The 10,147-nt window shown below is 35.3% G+C and overlaps 2 long non-coding RNA genes across 6 annotated transcripts; both read left to right on the top strand.

The window, feature by feature from the left end:
- The first annotated feature begins 1,446 nt into the window (after positions 1 to 1,446).
- Positions 1,447 to 5,526, top strand: LOC129422238 (uncharacterized). 5 transcript variants are annotated; one of them, XR_012372944.1, is made up of 7 exons: positions 1,448 to 2,631; positions 3,057 to 3,168; positions 3,257 to 3,337; positions 3,803 to 4,225; positions 4,337 to 4,397; positions 4,522 to 4,582; positions 5,466 to 5,526. It is a non-coding gene; the product is annotated as an uncharacterized lncRNA (long non-coding RNA). The 5 variants fall into 5 exon arrangements; XR_012372943.1 differs by having other exon boundaries at positions 1,449 to 2,631; positions 3,803 to 4,201; XR_012372945.1 differs by having other exon boundaries at positions 1,447 to 2,631; positions 3,803 to 4,397; positions 5,473 to 5,526.
- On the top strand, positions 5,526 to 6,733 carry LOC141369311 (uncharacterized). Its single transcript, XR_012372946.1, has 3 exons — positions 5,526 to 5,636; positions 5,746 to 5,921; positions 6,057 to 6,733. It is a non-coding gene; the product is annotated as an uncharacterized lncRNA (long non-coding RNA).
- Positions 6,734 to 10,147: the final 3,414 nt, after the last annotated feature.

Genomic DNA, 10,147 nt, shown 5'->3' with positions numbered 1-10,147 from the left:
GTGCAAATTGTAGCCTCTTTTTCCTATTTGTAGTGGAGATGAGTGGTACCCGGTGGGGTCTTCTGCTGTTGTAGCCCATCCGCCTTAAGGTTGTGCGTGTTGTGGCTTCACAAATGCTTTGCTGCATACCTCGGTTGTAACAAGTGGTTATTTCAGTCAAAATTGCTCTTCTATTAGCTTGAATCAGTCGGCCCATTCTCCTCTGACCTCTAGCATCAACAAGGCATTTTCACCCACAGGACTGCCACATACTGGATGTTTTTCCCTTTTCACATCATTCTTTGTAAACCCTAGAAATGGTTGTGCGTGAAAATCCCAGTAACTGAGAAGATTGTGAAATACTCAGACCGGCACGTCTGGCACCAACAACCATGCCACGCTCAAAATTGCTTAAATCACCTTTCTTTCCCATTCTGACATACAGTTTGGAGTTCAGGAGATTGTCTTGACCAGGACCACACCCCTAAATCCATTGAAGCAACTGCCATGTGATTGGTTGATTAGATAATTGCATTAATGAGAAATTGAACAGGTGTTCCTAATAATCCTTTAGGTGAGTGTATATGGCTGTGTATATTTGTGCAATTTGGCGAGTGATGGGCTCATAACATTGATTATAACATCCCATGGTACGGTTCTAACAATAATGCTGCATGATCCAACCCTATCTCACGGCGAATTCGTAATAATTTAAACGATTTAACCAAGTGGCTAAATCGTATGAAATCATACGAGCTGGCTCGTACGAAATCGTACGATTAGTTCATCGCATTTAACACTGCCATGTGTTGCAGGGATTTCGTGCTAATTAATACGAATAGATTAAATCGTACTATACCATACGATTTTGTTCATCGCATTCAAGAAGCGTGACCCGTAGCCAGAAAAAACCTCTGGGTGTGCACCTGAAAATCTGTGTGTCACAGGCAGGCAAGATGACCAGAAACGCTGGGGAATTCAGGTGCTGTAATCCGGTGGACAGGACTCATCTCGTTATAGATCAAGATAATTTATAAAGATCTTTAAACAAAGGATTGCAATATCAGATAGTTGACATGGTAAGCAAGTTAGTTAATATTTTTAATAAATAAAAAAAAGGAAAAACGGAATAAAACTAATAGCATACATTATTGTTGTTGCGGTGTGTCACGTGACAATCATGACCCGTCGCCATGGACACAAGGGGTCAGATAAAATATTTTTAACTTACGCGTGAAAGGCTTGATTTTAAAAATATATATATATTCTAAGTAAACAACAACAGCCCTAGTTTAGTAAAAAAAAATATTGAAACTATAAATAAATATTCTGCATCCATTTTAGGTGTGCTACTGTGGGTGGCTCCGGCACACTCGTGGCTACGCCCCTGTCGTGACCCAAATCTCGTTCGCACATCATCGCGATATTTATCATCTGTTTACAAACGTCGCCACATCTCGGTGAGTATACCATAAAGTGTCTGTTTGTTCGATATTAAATTCATTATATGTTCTTTTTTAATCCAGATCGGCTTCTAAATGTTCTCTGAGTTGTATTGGTCATCTATATTACATTATTTCTAAAAGCTAGTCACGTTATGTTAGTCACAGTTATCATAACGTGACAGATCCTCGATCATTTTATTATATTCATATTTTTGGAATTAACAGTTAACTACCAATGTACTTCTACTGTGGTATTTTGTGTATTTGTGTGTATTTTGTGTGTATTTAGTACACAAATCATACCATGTTTTTACCGCAGTTAGTCTACTTATAATGTGGTATTTTGTAGTACAGTAACAGCAAACCTTATGCACAGTAGTTCAGCCCTTTCATACATAGTTAAAAACAGTAACAACAGCACCATGCTTTTAATACTTTTGATGTACAATTCAGAAATGTTTAGACATTCAGATCTTTCTTTTTTGGTCAGTTTTATTATATTGCCATTTTATTTATTTATTTATCTTATTATATAGTCTTATGATAGTGGGCGGATCTTGGGTTTTGTTGTAAATAGTTATACACATACAATGTTTAGTAAATAAAGAATTTAAAAAATATCTCCCACTCACTCACTCACTCTCCAACTCACTCACTCACACACTGACACCCATAAGGCACCTTGATCCAGAACACTCCAGTGTAGTGCTTGCTACAAAGAAATTGGCGGTGCCTCCAAAACCTGCAAATACTGTGAAGTAAAGATTATACAAAAGAAAAACTTGAAAGCCCCAAAAGTAAAATTTGATGATCAGTGGGCAGCCAAATAAAAAAACATGCCAATTCTAACAAAATTATGAACTGTGTGGACTTGCTTGTAAGTTTCATTTATAAAATATATATATTTTTTTATTTATTATAATTATTGCAACTTCAATTCAGTTCAGTAAACAAAAAAACAAATATTTATTTAAGTAGATAGTGGATAAGAGCATAGGTTTTCATTTGACTGTGTACTCTTGTTTAAAACATTTTGTTCTCTCTTCTCAGCTTCGTAAGATGGAATTACTGGACTTCTATCCAATGCTCTTTATTACCACACAGAGAGGCCAGCATCGCTCCACAAAAGTTTTCATGAAAAACGTCAACGTTCAGAGGCATCACTCAGTACCAGTCATGCAGAGACTTTATGAGGCTGTTGTAAGAGGTATTTATTTGTACACATGCATTTACCAATTTAAAAGCTCTTTGTATTATAATGGTCTTTTTTCACAGACTGTGATGATGCATTTCCACAGTTATTAACATGGTAAATCTACCAAAGTTTGTGTTTATATATATGAATGATAATTCCCCTGTTTGATTCTAGCTATTCATAAAATGCCTAAAATAGCATGACCCTAACATAAGCCATATTTTATTAAATTTTTTAGTCACCAAATATAATTGTGAAACTTTTCAGCAAGTTTATAATATTCACTTATATAAGAAAACATGAAAAATGTTTAGAATTATTCTGAGTGCCCTTATTGAGTATTTAGGTATTGAATGTGATGCTGGAGATTGTATAATTATTTTTCACTTTTCTTCAGTATAAAGTGTTTTATCATTCACATTTTTGTGTTGAAATAGATTAGCCTATCCCCTGTATGTCACTGATGCACTACTACAAAGATGTGAGGACAAGAAAATACACCTGCGAGTAGTCTTAGACATTGCCTGTGTTGTTGCCTCACATTTGCAGGTAAGTACCCTTTTTTCTGTGTAAAACTGAATTATTGTTTTGAAAAAAAAACTTTAACTCAAAATTATGTCATACTGTGTTCAATCAGAAATCAGGGGAGGGCATATCACACAACATCTCCTTAGACTTACCAGCATTTCATGTTTATGGACACAAATAGCCCTGCCAGGTAATTCATTGACTTTATAGGGATATCAGGACATATAACACACATCATTCACTCCCCGTTTGGTCTCACATTTTCTTGTCTATGCACTGCAAAGCTAAAATTAGCCAGAAATGCCTAAAAATAATCTTTAATCTAACATTTTTCCAACCTGACATTTGTCTAAACTTGTTTCAGAGATGCAATGTGTAAGACAATCCAGTGGAAACCGTTTATCTCAAATCTGTCTGGGTCAAACTAATCACTAGAAGCAGAGGGTTGTTATAACCAAATTGGTTTCCTTGGTTTCTTTTTATGCAGATTACCTAATTTGTATAATAATTACATTAATATAAAGTAATAAAAAGAACAGCTTTGCTATTTTTACAAATTAAAAGATAAAATAACATAAGATCACTATAAGCAGTAGGATCATGCTTCGTGTCAGTGTACAGTATGTGATATTTTACCACTTTGCTTTAATCATAGATCAAGTACAGTACCAGATGGCTTGATGGGTTTGGGCTCACAGACGGGGAAGGAATGGAAAGGCTGTGGTCTTTCCTCCAAAGATTTGCCAGAGTCACAAAGGAGATGACTCCATCTCATCGCCTTGACCTACTGACTGATGCCCTTTTGCATTATGGACGGAGGAAATCAACTGACCTAGGCGTGTCTACTGCTGTATAACCTTTCAAAATTCCGTGCTGGTGGTTCACTGTTTATACATTTTTATATTTTCTGGAGTGAAGTCGATCACACACAAAATAGCAAGCATACTATAAGTAGATTAAACTGTCTTTTCAGAGGTGCAGCTCCTGCAAAGAGTAGACAAAGCAGAGAAAATATTGCTCAAGAAGATATCTCATGTCATCAGAGAGGCATCAGGTAAACAATGCACATAAGAAGCAGGTAACAATTAGTTGTAGATGGGAGAATATTACATTCCATTTATAAGTGCATTTTGCACAAGAGTATTTAGGATTGATGTGTGTCTTGTTTTCTGTTATTGTTGTTGTATAGTGTTGATTTCTGAAGGAGACATGGAGAGATGGAAAAAAGCTAGCCCAACAGAAACCAATAAGTAAGGAACTGAAGTTAAAGTCTTAAATACTGTAAGAATGTCATGAATACTATTAACAAAGAAACAGAAGTAACATGAAATGAATTACTTAATTAGAGTGGTAGTAATGTGGTCTTTTCTTCAGACACTGTCTGTAGATGGAAAAGGGACTACATCATCAGACTGATTCAGTTCTACAAGTTCAAGTAAGAGTTTAATGTTTTTATGTAAGACTTTGGTAATTACAGACGTAATTTTTTCAATATTCACCGTTTTTCAGTATTTTACTATGTTCTTAGCTCAACTTAGATGAATTAATACATACCTATCTTTATTCAATGCATGCACTTTTAGTCTTTGTTAAGCACTTCGTGAATGTGTTGGCATTTAGCCTAGCCCCATTCATTTCTATGGCTCCAAACAAAAGTTTTATTTTGTGCCACTATACTTACTCGTCTAAATACCTGGAAGTGTTTGGTGGCTTCTAAATTCATCCCTGTTTGGAGCCATATGAATGGGGCTAGGCTAAACGCTAATACATTCACAAAGCGCTGTACAAAGATTAAAAGTGCACGCATTGAAAAAAGATAGGTATGTATTAATTCGTCTAAGTTGAGGTAAGAACATAGTAAAACAGGGCTATTCAAATCTTACCCTGGAGGGCTGGAGCACTACAGAGTTTATGTACCATTAACCACCTGTGATTTTCTAGTGATCATGAAGACCTTGATTAGCTTGCTCAGGTGTGTTTGATCAGGGTTGGAGCTTAACTATGCAGTGCTCTGGCCCTCCAGGGTAAGATCTGAATAGCCCTGTAGTAAAATATTGAAAAACTGGTGTTTTCCTTTAAGTGCCTTGCTGATGTGCTTCAACGTGTGATTATAGAAATGGCATAGTTTTTAAGGAAACTGTCACCAGTGGTTATAAATTAAAATATTGCAGCATTATTGCAAATCTTCATGTGGTGTAATTAGTAATCTATTACCACCAAGGCCTTACTTGTAACATATGTTTGGTCAGGTGTACCACGGTAATGCTTTCTGCTTGCTAGCTACTGAACTTTTGTGCTGTACTTTTTGTAATGTGTAGATATTAGAATTGAGGACTCTGCTGAACATTGAGAAAAACTACCGTATTGGGAGAAGATGGCTTCCAGTCTACCCTTAAAGATGTGGACCATGAGCTCAGAGTCCAACTGTAAGGCTAGAACTGAATCAAGGGAGAGAGCAGTCCTCCTCCACCAGAGAAGAATATATCCAGGTATAGTGCTATAAGTGGATAAGTAGATACAATATGAAATTAGGTTTGAACTTAAAAAGGACTATAATACAAACTAATACATTAATTTTTCTGCATGCTTGTTTCCTAGCTTTGCTTCAGATGGGCAGGGCATTGCCATTAGACTCTCCAAGCAGGTAGCCAGCTCCAACAATAGACTGAGACAGCATTCAATAGTCACCGCAGATGAGCTTCTTACCTGCGACAAGTGATTTTCAGGAATCATGTGATCCCTCTTGGCATGTCTACTTCTGCTTTGATAACACTGTAAGTATAATTACTTTACCCTAGTAACCACACAGCAGTCACTCTAGTAACCATCTGACAAACTAACTACCTGCAAATCATATTAGAAACCACCTGGTAACATAACATAGCATTTTGTTTTCTTTTGTGTTCTAGATTGAAGAAGATGATGTTTCGAGGAGTCTAAAAAAGCGAGGGATTGATGCCTTACATATGAAGACTCATGCAAAAGCTGCTCTCATTCAACGCTTCCAACAGCTGGAAAGAAAACTACATCAAGCCATTGTGATGTTTCACCCACATGTATCAGACTTTGTTCCTGCAGACAACCCCCACTTGTGTCAGGCCCTCCCCATGCCAAGCATACAGACACTGGTATACAATGATAAGAGTGATAATGATGACAATGTGGATAAATATGATAACTAGCACTACAGATTTTTTTTTAAATTTCTAGTCTGATATTGTATTCGGTAAAAAGAATGATGTAAAATGTATAGTATATGTTGCAGCATATCATAGAAACCTTTATGGTGGTGTAATATAATGTTCGCCTTACTTGTGCAAACATGATGCTTTACTAGATCTGATTTATTTTAAAACGTAGATACTGTTTTTAAGCACACATATTCACAATAGTCTGTGTGAGGACAAAATTGTGTGTTTACCATTGTGATGTTACTTACTTACTTACAGTAATGTACAAATGTGGTCAATGTGTGTAAGGTGTTTTGTTTTTGTGAGCTAAGTTGAAATGACAAAGTATTGAATCTTGAATCCTTTGAAACAAATACTGTAAAAGTTTGTAAAAAATAAAATGTTTTCCACAATGAGTTATAGTCATGATTTCAGCTATTGTCACAGCACACTTTAGAGATGAATGAATAGTGATTAACTTAATAAATGACTTACACAATGATTTTACAGTCATAATCCACAAGACAGACTGCCACATACAGTATGTTCTTACATAACCATTATATTGGCTTGACATTCTCCCGAACTAAGTTGATGTGGATTAATACTTTTTTCTTCCCATTATATTTAGTATTATATAGTTAGTTCGTTGCTATGGTGGTGGCTATAAGGGTGCCATTACTGAAACCACGTAGCTTGCATGACGTGTTTTCTTTTTAAATGACATTCAACATTTCCTACAGAAAACAAAAACTTGATAACTCAACAATATAATCATTTTGAACAATTTCTAATTCGATTTTGAGAAATTAGTTTTTTGGTAGCAGAAGGTTACAGAAGTGCATTGTGTTGAAGGCGGGGTTTGCGTGTTCTGCTGTTTCCGGCGTTGTGGCTAGAGGGGATACAGCAACAGACAAAATCTCGCGGATGAGCGCTGTTATTATCCTAATCCTATCCCCAAAACCTAACCCTAAACCAAACATTTCACGCGATTTAAGACAAGTTGTATCACATCTAGACAGATCTGCTGTTTACATCCGAATTCTATCCCAAACTTAACCCTAAATGGCGTAGCTGTATCCCATCTAGCAAAAAACACTGTTTCTGCTTAAATATCTTTAAAAAACAACTTTTTTACATTTTCTTAACGTAGATCACCTAGATGCAGCATAATTAAAAGTTTGTCTGAACTAGGTGTTTATATATTCAGTAGATATATGTTTTTACAGCCCTACTTTGCAAACCAGAAAAACTACAATTTTAGTGCTGATTTGTATCAAGCTGCATTGCACACATGTAGGGAATTGTAGTTTTTTAAAACATTTGTGTTTTTCTTATAATTTGAGGTTGTAAATAGTGAGTTGAGAGTACAGTAAGGTGTTTAGGGGGATTGTTAACAGACTTATGCAATCAGATTTTAAATATTTAATTGTTAAATAGGTTTAAATAAATTTTAGCCATATTTGATAGAGTGACAAGTTGTTGACTATATTTACATTACAACTGAGGTCAAGAGCTCTCATTAAGAGTTTGTCCCATGTCTATAGCCCCTTTTGTTGCCTAATTATAAGCCTTCAAAAATGCACCAAGGTGATGCTTTAAAGGTCCGTATTTCAAAGCATGTGCCATGTGGATTCTTTATACTGACATATGTTATTCTGCAGGTCAAGACCTTTCTAACGATGTATTTGGCTTAGCTCTACAACAAACTTTTCATGTTCTCATTTCAAGTACACAAGCCATCTCAGGTGTAGTGTCAGAGAGCACTTTGAAGGCTCAATAAGGTTAGGGTAAGATAAAATAAAGCTGTTTGTTTGTTTGTTTGTTTGTTTCTGGCTGTGTAAACAGACCCCACACCTTGATGAATACCTGGTGTTGGCCACACACACAAACTGTGCATTTCTGTTTGGGCTTATATGCATAGACTATCTATTTATGTTAATGCTGCTATGATAATTAAAAACATACCCTTAATAAATAAGACCATAGTCTGATGGGTAGTCGTCTCCGATTGTAGGCTAGTAGATGATTATTAGGCCTATTGGTTGTCAAAACCCAGATTAGCAAACATACACAATGTTTGCTACATAATGTATGCTCTCTTGCATCTTTTGTAGCCTATTTATTTTTGTTTAACTGTTTTCTTTTGAGCTCAACTAAAAATTGTAAACAGGCCTATTTAGTTTATCCATTAGAGTACCATTTCCCTCCTTCCAAACCTGTCACTTTGAGAAACTGAATGCTTCAGCTATGTGTACAGTATAGGAAGCCTATGTATTGTTTTATGTTCCTTCTTTGTAAGCAGAAAGACAGGCCTGAGCAGTATGCAAACTATACCATGAATGTATGTGGATCAGGTGTGTCCAGTCATAAAAATTCTGTCCACATAAAAGTACTAAAGTAATTTATAGTAAATACCCATACTATAGTAAAGTGTAGTATACAGTATATATTATTTAAAACTTTGTTAATGAATGCTACAGCATACTGTAGAGTAATAAATACACTTTAAAAACAGATGTGTTAAAACAACACAATCAGTTTTATTATTGGAACACCACATTTTGTTACTTGTGTTGTCACTCTAATTTTAACACAAAATGTGAAATTACTTAATCATTCCAAAAAATTCCTTACAATTGAGCATAGCCAGTTTTTTAACTCATGATGTGTTTCTGGTCTCAATTTTTTTGTATTACTTTCAATTCATATATAAATATATATTTCTGTCATGATGGTTCATTCATAACATTATATGTGGTAATAGAGATTTGCTTCAACTTTATCTGTATGATGGAGGAAAATCACTTTGATAAAGCAGATACACATAACATTATCATCCCCATCATCGTTTATAGCAACCATTGTCCTTCTTGTTTTATTGTCTCTTATTTATTATTATCCTGTAGCACTTTGAGATTTTTCTAAATATAAAGTGCATTATAAATTAAATTTATTATTATTATTATTATATTTAAAGTTGTTTAAATTGTACTGTTCAGTTGTACATCAAAGTATCCACAAGTATCACTACTGCTTTGACATAAACCAACTTTTCGATATCCAATTTGCCAAATACCCCTCAGTGACAGCAAGACTGCGAGAAAGAAGTGAAAGTTATGTAAAGTATTTAATCATAACATGAAATCGAACTTTGACTCACTGTATTGAAAAGTATGGTGAGGTCCTTGCCAACACCCAACCATACCGAACCATTGATAAAAGATAAAAACAACAGGCTACCTATCATTTACAACCTGTGGCCTAAATTCAGTACAATAGATATTAATTGGTCCCCACATGTCCCAGGTAAAGGGACCACACTTATGGTGCCAACAAATGACAACAATAAATACAAATTAGAGTGAATGAAAAATCTGTTTTATTATAAGTGTAATCATTACAAGAAATTAGCATGAAAAAGATTAAATTGCACCTAATACATAAAAAAAGTGTGTGTTTGCAGGAATTGGGTCATGAACAAAGTAAAAACAGCTCAAAGTTCAAACATAAAACATCTTGTGTAACTAGCATGTTTCCTATCACTGATGCAGCGCTATAGGCTGTTTGCATGGTGTCTTGACACTGGCATTTAAGGCACATGTTTTTTTAAAACCACATGCAGTGTGTGACCATGATTGGCACCCTGTGCACTGTGCCCATAAACGCCACTTCTTTGAAGCATTCTTCTTCCTGTCATCGAAAGGATGCGGCAGAAACAGCACAAATTGCCTCCATCTATCAAAACAAATATATTTAAGTCAAGCCAGTTAGTTGAAATTAATACTCATGAGCATATTTTAAGTAACATTTCAAAGGCAGTTTATTCA

This window comes from Misgurnus anguillicaudatus, chromosome 13, assembly GCF_027580225.2.
Source record: "Misgurnus anguillicaudatus chromosome 13, ASM2758022v2, whole genome shotgun sequence".
Taxonomy (NCBI): Eukaryota; Metazoa; Chordata; class Actinopteri; order Cypriniformes; family Cobitidae; genus Misgurnus; species Misgurnus anguillicaudatus.
The sequence above is the reverse complement of the archived record's forward strand: the minus strand, read 5'-3'. Positions and strand labels throughout refer to the sequence as shown.